Below are 14,319 nucleotides of genomic sequence, written 5' to 3'. Positions count from 1 at the left end.
CTCACTGCCATAGACCACAACTCTTGTTCTTCAGAATGAAGTAGGACTTGCCCCCCCCCCCCAAACCCTATCTCTGATGATGGCCGTTACGGTGGCAATAGTTGCTCCTGCAGGGATTTTCTATGTCTCATCCAGGTGGTTACAGAGCCAAGCCAACACTTTCCCATCTCTTACTACCGCCAACATCTGAGCTAGGATAAATCCAGAGTCTATCCCTAAGAACACATTGGGTTCCACCATCACCTCGAACCCGTCCAGTCGCTGGTGGGTACACACCTTGAGGAGAAGAATGACCTTTTGGCGGGGAGGTAACTTTGCTGCCGATGACTGGTCCTGGTGCACTCCAGGGACTCTCCTAACTTTCCAGCTTCACATATCCATCCTACCTGCTTAAATGCCCGTTGCACCGGGCACTGAATACCCAACTCTTTCCAATACTGTGGCCTATTCTCCTGGAACAGAATTTGATTGAGGTCATGCAGGACGTTCATGCCAATTATCACCGGCCCGTGACATAGGCCCAAACTCCCTATGACCAGGATTCCTTTCTTTCCCATTTCTTGACCACAGATCAAGATCTCCATTTATACCACCCCGACAACCGGAATAGAAAGGTTATTGGTGGCTGTAAGGGTAACCCAACTTTCCAGTACCAAATCTTTCAGATGGGAATAATGTTCCAGGAAGCAAGCCTCAGACATGGTGGTCACTTGAGAGCAGGTATCCAACAGGCACATCTGTTCTTTTCCCCCAAGGCATCCAACAACAATGGGACACTCCCCCACTAGGTCAGCTTTAGCTGTACCTCCCCCATCCATCTCCCCTGCGGGTGGTCCCGTCACCTCAAGGGATTCTAGTTTAATGAAACCCAGTCGGTATATTCCCGGGCGATATGTCCAAACCGATTACAGCGGTAGCAGCGAGGGCATCTGCCCTCCCTAGGACGAGCACCACCTACATTCGCTCGTGGATCTCCTTGCATCCTACGTGGAGTCCGATCTTCTGACTCCACCCCCCATGGCCCCTCTGTCGATGGACCTCTTCTCGCAACTGGGAGATCTCCTTTCTCATCTCCAAAGTTACTTTGGAGAGTGCCTCCGTAAGGTCTTGAATGCAGGCCTCTAAGAGATTCGGTTCTTTGCTTTCCACAGGGGCCGACACTGGCGTTAGCAACTGTTGGGTCATGATGATTTTATCCAGTAGGATCTGGCGAATGGGGACACTTCTTAGACCCAGAGCAAACTGATCCATCAGCATCATTCTCAGATTTTCCAGGTCTCCCAGACCCTCTGGGTTGCGCCTACAGATCTCTCCTAGCATCTCTTGGAGCGCATTTGTAAACTGGGGAACAGATTCATCCTCCCTCTGGAATCGGTTGAACAGTCGCTGCCGCATAGTCCCAACGGATGAGGTGTTGCCATAGATTCCTTCAAGGATCGCGAGCACCTTATCTAACATTTTTCTTTCCTCTTCTATAATGAGGATGACAGACCGTTAGGCTTCCCCATGCAACGTATTCAGTGCCAGTTGCAGCTGTAGTTTTGAAGGCACTCTATGCAGCTGGATGATTCCATTTAGCCTCTTCCAGTCCTCTAGCAGCATATTCCGACCATCATCGGGGCGTATGTGACAATGCACGTCCAAAATTGAATTTCCTACACACTTTTGGAGAATCATCGTCCGTGTCCGTCATCCTGCCGACTACGCCAAGTGTGAACGTGCATAAGGATTACGCCCTTAGGTGGTACTCACCGGTCAATGTGAGCCAGAACGACAAGTGTTTGTTCACCCCGTGGAGGATGGGAATGCTGTAATTGTAGCTGTAGGGAAAGAAAATGAGCTGTGAACCGCCAGCTGTTCTTAGGCTAAGCTGGCGGAGTGCCATTGGCACTCACAGGTGGCTGTGGGTTTCACCGGTTAGGTGAAAATAATCATAGTCACAGGGCCTCAGCCACCCAACTCTCGCCTATATAGCACTCACGCGCTGAGGTGTATCTGGACTTTGTATGGCTGAAAAAGGTCCACTGAACCAGCACTTGGGGACAGACACACAGAAGAATACTAACTCCTCGATTCTTGTCACTTTGCGGTGGGGTTCTACAGCTCCTGTAGGTCAAAACAAAATAGCCTATCTACTCTCACCTTAGACGACTTTAACTCTATGGGGCCTAACTAACCGACTGTCCTGCGCCCCAAACTATAACAACATTAGGCTAGATAGACAGTATTTAGTATTTAACTAAAATTAGTCTTAGCTATTATCAACAATTGTAAGACATAGTGCAACAATAACATTCACAAAACAATATACTGTAAGAACATGAAACAGAAGCATACAGTGACTTGAATAAGGCAATCAAGGTTAAGAATATTCCACAAATTATTATTCCCTGTGGACAGAGCCAGCCGGCTCTGCCTATAGAATAAGCTAGGACAAACTCTGGGGTCTTAAAGAACCCTGGAGCCAAAAGTGAACAGCTGTTCAATCTGAAATTAGGTGAGCATGTGGAACTGGGCCGCTCCTCCATGCTCTACTTAATTTCCTGGCTCTTACTTGACCGGTGTGGAGAATATCAGACTACCTATTATGAGAGACACGCCACAATGACTTGCACCTAGTGCTCAGTCACTGTCCATGTTTAATCCTGGCCTGGTACCCCTGAAGCCAACTTTATCCTACAGGTGTAACACCCGGATAGCCACGCCAGGCAAAGGTGCACTAGGCCTAAAGCCCAGAACACCCTGATGAATGAAATGACTGAGAACTAGTGTCCTCCCTGTTAACCACAGGCGTAGAGCCTGAATAATGTGCCCTGACCTAGTGTCCGTCTATCATAGGGCAGGTGGGAGTGGTCTGGGCCTAATGCCCAGATCACCCTTTATGCAGTTCAGGCTCTAGGCCTGCCTATTTCAGCCAATATATAGTGATTCTGGCCTAGCACCCTCTATGATCCCCTCAGGCCTAATGCCTGAAATCACCTGCTGGCCTAGTGCCCACCTACTTGACCAGGAGTGATCTTGGCCTAGTGCAATTAGACCCCAATACTCCTAACTGTCCCTCAGGCCTATTGCCTGTCTTGTCCCACAGGTCTAGTGCCTGGTGACCCGGTGGTCCAGTGGGGATTTATTTGAGAGTGGTGAGGGCCCAGGGCTGCCTACCAGAACTGTTGGGAGAGGCTGCAGCAGGGAACTTAGTCAGCTTTTTCATTCCATGCGCTGCAGCACTCTCCATCAGTCTTCTCTCGCTGCTGTATCCTCTGCCCCCGCTGCCGAGTCTTCTGCCATGGCCGGGTGCTCTCCCGCCACTGCCGAGTTTTCAGCTGCTGGGCTTCTCCACTCTTTAGCAGCTCTTTACTGCTCCCACTCCAGCACTCGACTGAGTTCCGCCGCTCCTCAGCGTCTGATATAAGATTTTGTTTGGCTCGCTGCGGCAAGCTCCGTTTGTCTTGCCGTGGAGGCTTCCCATTGGATGCCTACCCATGAGCCAGGATTGGCTCGCCATTGGTGTGGGATTTGAATTTATGATCGCTGATTGGAGGAATTTGAATTCTCTCAGATCCGAGTTCCTCCATAGCTGCGCCCCGCCCCCGCTTCACCACCCGGACGGACCCATCGCCTACCTCCGCAGCCTCGTGGAGGTAAGTAACCCCCACGGCTGCCTTGTTCACACTACACAGACTTTTTTTATTTTGAACAATGCCCTGTCCTTCTGCAAAGTAGACCTTGAATTATTTCTACTCCAGTACATTAATGACAATAAGATTGTCCCCTAAATCTGGCATACTGTATGTAACACATCCTCTGTATCAGTGATTACTGTCTTGCCCTGAGTTTGAAACTGACAGGTATTATCCTGATTTCTGCTGCAGTTAGGAAGTTATCTCCTATGCCTCTGATTGTTACAGGTTCACATGATTAAGGAACTGAAACAACTGTGCTTGTAGTTAAAGTGTCCCATGGCTTCTGAGTCCATGTCCAAGCAGTCTTTTCTGTGACTGTTGGCTACATCTAAAGGGCCCCATACACTAGGACGATTTTACACGATTTCATACAATTCCGATATATATCCATCTGATATATTGTATGAAATTGTGTACAATCGTATGTGTTTTAGATCATATCCAATCTGATGCGCGTCCCCGTAGCTGTCGGATAGGATCCCCTAGGTCGTTGGTGCTGCACTAATGATATATCGGAATTGGATGGAATCGGATGAAAAAGTGTGTTTTTTGTGCATGTGATATATCGCATGCGTTGTATCACAGGGAAGTTTCACTGGCATTCTCAGGACACTCCCAGCCCCCGTAGCCCTCTATCCAGCTCATCAGCTATATCTCATGGTACAATTGTATGCCGTACGATATATTGCATGCGATGTGTAGCGGCTTCATCATTCGCATGCGATATATCTTATGCAAAAATAGCACAAAAGTACCAAATCATATGGAGTCACTCCCGGGAAGGTGCCGGGGGAGTTCAAGGGAAATTGCATCCGACTTCAGCCGCAGACATATCGTTATAGTGTATGGGCCCCATCAGCACTACTGTAAAATAGTTTTTTTGAGTACATTAATTTATCAAAGCTTATACTAGCCCATGTACTGTACATTCTTTCGTTATGTATAAATAGCAGACTTTAAGTACTTACTCAGTTTCCTTGATATCTTTACATACAGGTGCCAGGGTCCATCACCAATTGGTTGAACCTGTGAATTTTGCTCTAGGTGTTTATCGAAGTGCAAAGATCTATATAAAGATCTTTTAACCAGGAACACTGGTTTATTAACCATCAAGAGAGTGCAGTATTAAACAAGAAAACAGCAGTGATGTACAGTATACTGCAAGAAGATACACAGGCACTTACATACAGTATATATATAGAGGAGGTGGTTTAATATACTACTTAGAAGTCTTATGCAGAACAGTCTCCATTATACAGGAAAATCTACAGTACATGCAGTTCCATTAATGGAATATATGCGGACTGATATAGAAATGGAGCCAAAGCAGTACCAGCTGCTACTGCGAAATTGTGCCACTACTGCAGCTGATGCAGTCCCTGATACCAGTATGCCGCCAACATGCCTGTTGACTCAAACAACCCCCTTGACACTACCCAAGAGTCCCTATTAGGACAACATGGATCTCCTTACGGTTCTGATCTACGTCTGACACCAGTAACCACATACATTATATACAGTATATGCATATAGAATGTTCACTTAAAATCTTGGAAACGGCTTGCATATTTTTCTAAGAGCCCCACAAATTTCTGTGAAATAGGGTATTTCGAGGCATGATCTGTGTGGTAACAATGCGATTGATCACACATAACTACCCTGGCTTGTGGTAGTGTCATGGGCAGTGGTGCAAGTATGGTGGTACGGACCGGTACAGCGTACCATTAGGAGATTGGCAGCAGGTACGCCATACCACTGGACCACCTTGCAGCTGCTATAAATACTGCACTGCCAGCATGGAAGTTACCATGGGGTGAGGGCTGCTGGGAGCTGTGACGCTGCTCCTTGTCCTGCGGCTGCCATCCATGAAGAGGAGCATGCTCTCACTCAGGGAAGAGATGACTGTGTGGCTGAGAGACACAGAGAAGATAATGGTGTGGCTGAGAGGCAGGAGGTAGAAGGTGACGCAGATGGCATAAGTCTTGTTGAACCTCTGTTGTATGATGATGACTTTGGTTATATTCCTATACAAACAGGCATCTTCCAGACCATGTGATTTCCTACATGAATAGTGAATACCAACTGAAGCCACTGTCTGACCAGGGAGGATGCATTTCTTTAGAGGTTCTGAGAAACCACCATATAGGTAAGGTGAATTTGGAATGGAAAGGAATGTTCTCAGATTGACGATAAATGGATGGCGTGTCATGCTGATACGCCCCCATTGTCTGTGGTCACGCCCCTTATGGCAGATGACCACACCTCCCTCTATTTCTTTTTCTTTGTGCACATTACCACTAAGAATTTTTTTCTACTTGCACCAATGGTCATGGGAGCATCCAGGGCACATATAAAAAAAACTGTGATTTTGAGTCCTGTGGATGGGGAAGGAAATCAGTTTCTGGTGTCTGTATCTCTTCACATACCATGGGGGTATATTTACAAAGATTCGTGTTTTGGCCGTTTTGAAGGGTGTTTGAACTTGAATGGTATCGAGTGCATTTTACTGCAACTTTTTGAATCCTGATACGATCATTCACTAAGCTGCCGAGTTTTGCACAATCGTTTTTTCCTATGTCGATGTGATACGTAATATCAGGCAGTGTTTTACGGGAGTGATGAGTAAAACACTGCCTGACAAAACACAAGGAATCCCGGCCGGATCTGTGAGATCCGTGCAGGGCTTCATTGTGTACCTTAAAAAGTTGTTTAAAATCTTAAAAAATCAAAAAAACATTGCGTGGGGTCCCCCCCTGCCAAGCACAACCAGCCTCGGGACTTTGAGTCGGTCCTGGTTGAAAAAATATGGGGGGGAAAATGACAGGGGTTCCCCCATATGTAATCAACCAGCACCAGGCTCTGCGCCTGGTCCTGGTTCCAAAAATACGGGGGACAAAAAGCGTAGGGGTCCCCCGTATTTTGGAAACCATCACCGGGCTCCACTAGCCAGGTACATAATGCAAAAGCCGGGGGACACTTTTATACTGGTCCCTGCGGCCCTGGCATTACATACCCAACTAGTCACCCCTGGTCGGGGTACCCTGGAGGAGTGGGAACCCCTTAAATCAAGGGGTCCCCCCCTCCATCCACCCAAGAGCCAGGGGTGAAGCCCGAGGCTGTCCCCCCCATCCAAGGGCGGCGGTTGGGGGGCTGATAGCCTTGTGAAAAAATGTGAATATTGTTTTTAGTAGCAGTACTACAAGTCCCAGCAAGCCTCCCCCGCAAGCTGGTACTTGGAGAACCACAAGTACCAGCATGCGGTGGAAAACCGGGCCCGCTGGTACTTCTAGTACTACTACTAACAAAATGCCCCCAAAAAAACAGGACACACACACCGTGAAAGTATAAGTTTATTACATACATGCACACCTCCATACATACATACATACATACTTACCTATGTTCCCACGAGGCTCAGTCCTCTTCTCCATGTAGAATCCTTGGGGTACCTGTGAAAAAAATTATACTCACATAATCCAGTGTAGAATCCGACCTTTGAATAATCCACGTACTTGGCAAAATAATAAAACGGAAACCCGACCATGCACTGAAAGGGGTCCCATGTTTACATGACCGCGAGTAACCTCAACCGCTGACCGCAAAGTTCCCACCATTGGATACAATGGAGCGCCTATGCGCTACATTGTATCTTCAGTGTGCAGCCTGACTGACAGCTCAGGAGCGCACAGCCAATCAGGAGAGTGCCACGACGTGGCGCTCCCTGATTGGCTGAAGGGACCCTCTTTGACAGTAGTCACGGGGGGTCCCGCCAGTCGGGGAAAGGGGTCCCATGTGTAAACATGGGACCCCTTTCAGTGCGTGGTCGGGTTTCCGTTTTATTTTTTTGCCAAGTACGTGGATTATTCAAAGGTCGGATTCTACACTGGATTATGTGAGTATAATTTTTTTCACAGGTACCCCAAGGATTCTACATGGAGAAGAGGACCGAGCCTCGTGGGAACATAGGTAAGTATGTATGTATGGAGGTGTGCATGTATGTAATAAACTTATACTTTCACGGTGTGTGTGTCCTGTTTTTTTGGGGGTATTTTTTTAGTAGTAGTACTACAGGTACCAGCGGGCACGGTTTTCCACCGCATGCTGGTACTTGTGGTTCTCCAAGTACCAGCTTGCGGGGGAGGCTTGCTGGGACTTGTAGTACTGCTACTAAAAACAATATTCACATTTTTTCACAAGGTTATCAGCCCCCCATCTGCCGCCCTTGGATGGGGGGGACAGCCTCGGGCTTCACCCCTGGCCCTTGGGTGTCTGGAGTGGGGGACCCCTTGATTTAAGGGGTTCCCACTACTCCAGGGTACCCCGGCCAGGGGTGACTAGTTGGGTATGTAATGCCAGGGCCGCAGGGACCAGTATAAAAGTGTCCCTCGGCTGTGGCATTATGTACCTGGCTAGTGGAGCCCGGTGCTGGTTTCAAAAATACGGGGGACCCCTACGCTTTTTGTCCCCCGTATTTTTGGAACCAGGACCAGGCGCAGAGCCCGGTGCTGGTTGATTAAATATGGGGGAACCCCTGTCATTTTTTTGCCCATATTTTTTCAACCAGGACCGGCTCAAAGAGCCCGAGGCTGGTTATGCTTAGGAGGGGGGACCCCATGCAATTTTTTTCTCAGTTTCTACACTAAACAGACCCTTTCCCATAGATAACCATGCACAGATCTCACTGATCCGTGCATGGTTATCCAAACTCGACTGGAAAAAGCAGGTCTATTTTTTTGCTGCTTTTTTTAACGATTCGGAAAAAAACAGACCCGCACTTGAGCACTCAGAAACTAACACCCAAATACGAATGAATAGTGAATGCCCGTATTGTATGAAATATCAGCCGCGTTTGACCGATGGTCTATTCATTCGTATTTCGGAACTTTGCAAATCAAACCATTACGAATAGTCCAAACACTGCCGAGATTGGTGCTTAGTGAATTCCCGGATTGGGACTTAGAAAAAATAAACAAAAATCGGACAAACTCGAATTCTTAGTAAATATTGGCACATGTGTAAAAACTAATGATGGCGGTTGCCTCAGGCGGATAAGATCAAAGGACAGCACTGGTTTCCAATTGAACAAACAAGTACCCACATTAGTTGATAGGTTACTTGCATACTAACATGCCGTTGTAAATTAGGCTAGGGCGGTTCAGAAGCAGCGCTATGGGTGGTATTCCTGTATAATTTCCTTGGTTTTCTCTTTATGTTCCAGTGCTGAACTTTAATATAACTAACGCACGATTTAACATGTGAATTAATTACGTCTGAGCAGACACAATAATAAATATGAATGCTTGTTGCAAATCATTTTTGCCTGGGAAGTAGTAGAATTGAATAATTTTAATAGCGAAATATTATAATTTATGCCACCTGCAATTCACTTTGTATGTTTTAATAAACAAAATAGATCTCTGTGGCACAATAACAGGAAATCACGTTTTATTTTGATTTCCATGGGGGCAGGAATAGGCAGACTATTCCACACTAATTTTGTAAAATCTTAAAGGTATATTTAATAATATAGTGAGAGATCAGAATTCTCCTTTACTATATGTACTGCAGGTTAAAGCAACCTAAATACCTGATTGGCTAATGTGGGCTACATTTACATTTGTGCAGTTTGCACCAACTTAGTGCTCAAATATCAAAAATTGCAGTAAATAGTTGTGTACTAGAGTAATATAAATTGTGATCTTAATTGATTTTCTTCTAATCTGATTCTAATCATTTGGATATACCAGTGTATAAATGCACAGTGCTTGGCGTGCACTTTCCTCCCGCACCCTGCCATGCTAACTTTCCAGAATCATCCCACCAACTGTTTTTTGGTCGGTGGTGCATCATGAGATGCATGGAAAGCAGTATTATGCTAGCACATGTACCATAATAATTGGTTTTCCAGATTTACTTTAATCCACACATGCAGTTACGCCAAGAGGGAAGGGGTTAGTAATTGCCCAAGCTTGCTGAAGCGGAGGGGCTGCGTGACCCACCCCCAACACCTTCCCACTCTCTTCTGCCTGCTGGGGAGCGATTGTACTGATTGCACTGATTGTGCACAACCCTGGCTAGTGGGCTCACTGCAAAATGTGTTGGTCGCAGCACCGCTTTGTGGTGCCTAAACAGCTGTATATTTACGTATTTTGTAAGGAAGCATGTTCACGCCTCCATGGTTAGGCCACACCCCCTACATTACCAGTTCCAGCCAAGCTCTCTGACTGAAATTGTCATTCAGCTCATTATAGTATTATTTTATTGATCGGTGGAATTACTTTGAGGGTTAGCAAATTTACACATGAAGCTATGGTTGCATTAAAAAAAAAATCAAGTACTTTTCCCAAATAAAGTTTTATTCAAATTACTGTACCTCTAGCACTAAGTGATTTGGAGCTGGCATGTGTTTGGTATTCCTACAGTAGCTGTCACTAAAACTTGGCGCTAATTCTCGGTTGGGAGCAAAGCAATAAAACAACAAGTAATTTTGTACCTGGAATAAACCATAATGCAAATGCCCTCACCCTTAGTCTTAATTAGCCTAACACTAATACCCTTCAACCCTCACCCTTAAAACCCATGCCCTCAGCCTTAATCCTAATACCCTAACCTTCACTCTTAATCCTACCCTCACCCTTAATCGTAATACCATAACCCACACCCTTAATCGTAATACCCTAACCCTTTACCATTAATCTTATTACCCTAACACTCACCCTTAATCCTAATACACTAATACTAATACCCTGCCCTCCCCCCCCCCATCCTTAATACAATACCACTAATACCTTGACCCTCACCTTTAAGTGCCTTGAGTCCTATTGGAGAAAGCATGCTATTTAAATAAAATTATTACAGTATTCCTAACCCCAATCCCTAATACTCCGACACTAATTCCCTAACCCTCACAATTAATCCTACTACCCTAAAACTAACACTCCAATCCTTACTCTTAACCTGAAACCTGACCTTAATACTCTAACACTAATACCCTAACCAAACCCATACTCCAACTCTAACACCTAGGCCTAATAGTCAAATTCATAACCCACACCCTTAATCGTAATACTCTAACTCTCACCCTTAATCCTAATACCCTAACCCTCACCCTTAATCCTAATAACCTAAACCCTTACCACACTCCAACTCTAACACCTAAGCCTAATAGTCAAATTCATAACCCACACCCTTAATCGTAATACCCTAACTCTCACCCTTAATCCTAATACCCTAACCCTCACCCTTAATCCTAATACCCTAATGGCATTGCTGGGAGATATCCCATTATCCCTGATGCCGGTATTGTTTTCTCCCAATACCGGCACTTTGACACCTGAAGCATAATCCACAATAAGGGGTGGCCGAAGTTCCTGATCCCATGTGTTTTCGTGCATTCGTGGGTCCAATTTCAGCCAATAAAAACTCTAATTGGATATTATGATAATGACCACTGGTCATACATCATGATATCCAGCTGTTTTGATCGGCTAAAGTGGCACCGGGGCTAATAAGATACCGCCCATTGGGGGTAATTCTGACCTGATCGCTCGCTAGGGTTTTTTTGCAGCGCTGTGAACAGATAGTTGCCGCCCGTAGGGGAGTGTATTTTCGCTTTGCAAGTGTACGAACGCATGTGTAGCAGAGCTGTACAAACAAATCTTATGCAGTCTCTGCACAGCCCATGACTTATTCAACCGCTCCGATCACTTCAGTCTGTCCGAGACCGGAATTGATGTCAGGAACCCTCCCTGCAAACGCATGGACTTGCCTGCATTTTTCCAACCACTCCCTGAAAACGGTCAGTTGCCACCCACAAATGCCCTCTTCCTGTCAATCTCCTTGCGAACGGCCGTGCAAATGGATTCTTCGCACAAACCCATCGCTGAGCGGCGATCCGCTTTGTACCCTTGCGACGTGCCTGCGCATTGCGGTGCGTATGCATGCGCAGTTCTGACCGGATCGCAGCGCTGCAAAAAACGCTAGTGAGCAATCAGGTCTAAATTACCCCCAATGTTTCTAATGGGTCTATTCTAGAGGTGCAATACTGTACAATTTATTTTTTTTAAATGCAGGGTAAGTACTTTTGCTTGTAACCCCATATATGCTGGACAGCTTTATTGTGCACTGCAATCCCTCTCCACCCACCGGCAGTGCAACATGGTTTTCTCCCTGGTACAAAGTTACTGTTTTTTTCTACTTTGCATCCAACTGAGAATCTGCAGCTAAATTATGCCAATGCTTACTCAGTAATAATTATTACAGATATTGCTATCTTTGCAGTAAACTTGGTTTGTTTAATTCTCTACCTGTACATTGGGATCCCTGCTGATAGAGATCCACCAAAGGGAGCAGTCAGATTATTGTATTTTATATAAATTGTTTTGTTTTTACTAAAGTTATATTTATGGCGCAGGATAAGGGTATTTGGTTTGAGAAATACTGTATATTTCTATATATGCATATGTTTGTTGATTTAATGATATAGTTTGTTTCCTATTTATTAAAATAATGCCTTAACTAACCCTCATTCACTTTCAGTGAAGTCCTATGCTTCAAACCAGCCTTGGCTGATTCAGTTTGACAGATGACAATATGACATTCCTTTTATACATACTTCATTGCAAGAGTTAAGGGGGGTACTCACGGAGCGATCGCTGCTTAAAATCTAAGCAATCTGACTAGATTGCTTAGATTTTAAGCAGTGATCTCTCCGTGTGTACCCCTCACAGCGATATCGCTGGCGGTGATTGGCCAATCTAGCGGGTCACTCACTTCACCCGCTGGGTGAAATGAGCGCCCCCCGCTCCCCCCACACATCTCTCCCCAGATCTGCCAGTGAGTACTGGCCTTTAGCATAGAATCGTATAATTCCAAAGATCCTTGGTGAAAAGACTATCTTGAAACTTGTAGTAGTGCTGTCAACTAAGTATAGGACTATCACACTGCTGTTTTAAAAAAGTGTTAATACTGCTGACACTTTCTCCATGTTGGCATTTAGATCATAGTAGCTTCTATTTTTATATTGTATTCGGTATTCTTGCATTGTAATTGTACTTGGACTAATAGATGATAAAACATACCATAGTCTACAATATTGCATTTTTAAGGAACTATCCCATTGTAAATGTGATTCATAGTCATTTATATTGAGTCTGTTTTGATGAATCAAGGGTATACAAAAGGGGCACACTAGATGGGCCAAAGTGGTTCTTATCTAGTGTCAAATTCTGTTTCTAAACTGTGTAATACATGACATATTGGAGAAGTCCGTATTTTATAAACCAACAAGTCCTTTCTAATTATATTCTCAAGTTTTTCCATGATCCTTCTATCCATAAACATTTCTCTATATATTGTTAGTTGTTAGTTACAAATTTCATTATTGGTACAATTTGTCTTAGTACTAGAAAATTGGTAAATTAATATATTGTTCTTATGCTTTCAGATGGCAACTCTCAAAACTAAAAAAAAAAAATAATTGTGAAATTTCTCATAGTCTTAACATTAGGTATCCTTTCTAATACTAATTACAAGTATTCCATGTCTTCTCCACCCATTTTAAATATAAGTTTAAGATGATGGTCATTCTCAATAATAAAGTTACAAAAAACTTTAAAACACTCTTCCAGTGGGCTGCTGATATAAAGATAGTATTTTGTCTATATAACATTCATAGGGGCTGGTATATCAAGGTGTTTCCGTAGTAATTTTTCCCAATAACCATGCTTATTGCATTGTTTTGTTTTGGGTCCTATGTAACAAGCTGTTAATCAGATTTGTGTCTCATTTTTTGACAGATAAAAATCTGGGCTTCTCCTATTGGGGGTCATTCCGAGTTGTTCGCTCGGTAAAATTTTTCGCATCGCAGCGATTTTCCGCTTAATGCGCATGCGCAATGTCCGCACTGCGACTACGCCAAGTAAATTTGCTATGCAGTTAGGAATTTTACTCACGGCTTTTTCTTCGTTCTGGCGATCGTAATGTGATTGACAGGAAATGGGTGTTACTGGGCGGAAACAGGCCGTTTTAAGGGCGTGTGGGAAAAAACGCTACCGTTTCCGGAAAAAACGCAGGAGTGGCCGGAGAAACGGGGGAGTGCCTGGGCGAACGCTGGGTGTGTTTGTGACGTCAAACCAGGAACGACAAGCACTGAAATGATCGCAGATGCCGAGTAAGTCTGGAGCTACTCAGAAACTGCTACGAGGTGTGTAATCGCAATATTGCGAATACATCGTTCGCAATTTTAAGATGCTAAGATTCACTCCCAGTAGGCGGCGGCTTAGCATGAGCAAATCTGCTAAAATCCGCTTGCGAGCGAACAACTCGGAATGACCCCCATTGTAAAAAGCATTCCAAACTCATTGGAGTCTATTGAATGCAATATAAATCATATATATCATAATCCAGGTCGAATTTTTTTTTACATGTTATATAACAGTAGCTGTGGAAGGCATTTGTAGTTTAATTTAATTCTTTATTATTTTTTTTTAATCAATTGGCTATTATATACTGTCTGATCCATTTTTCCTCTTTAATTCATCTGGGGATGCTGCATTATTCATTACCTCTGGGTTAGAGTGTGGGCTATGGAGATTAAGTACAAGAACACTAAAACCTGACTCCTCCCCCTCTAACCCCT

This window comes from Pseudophryne corroboree, chromosome 3, assembly GCF_028390025.1.
Source record: "Pseudophryne corroboree isolate aPseCor3 chromosome 3, aPseCor3.hap2, whole genome shotgun sequence".
Taxonomy (NCBI): Eukaryota; Metazoa; Chordata; class Amphibia; order Anura; family Myobatrachidae; genus Pseudophryne; species Pseudophryne corroboree.
The sequence above is the reverse complement of the archived record's forward strand: the minus strand, read 5'-3'. Positions refer to the sequence as shown.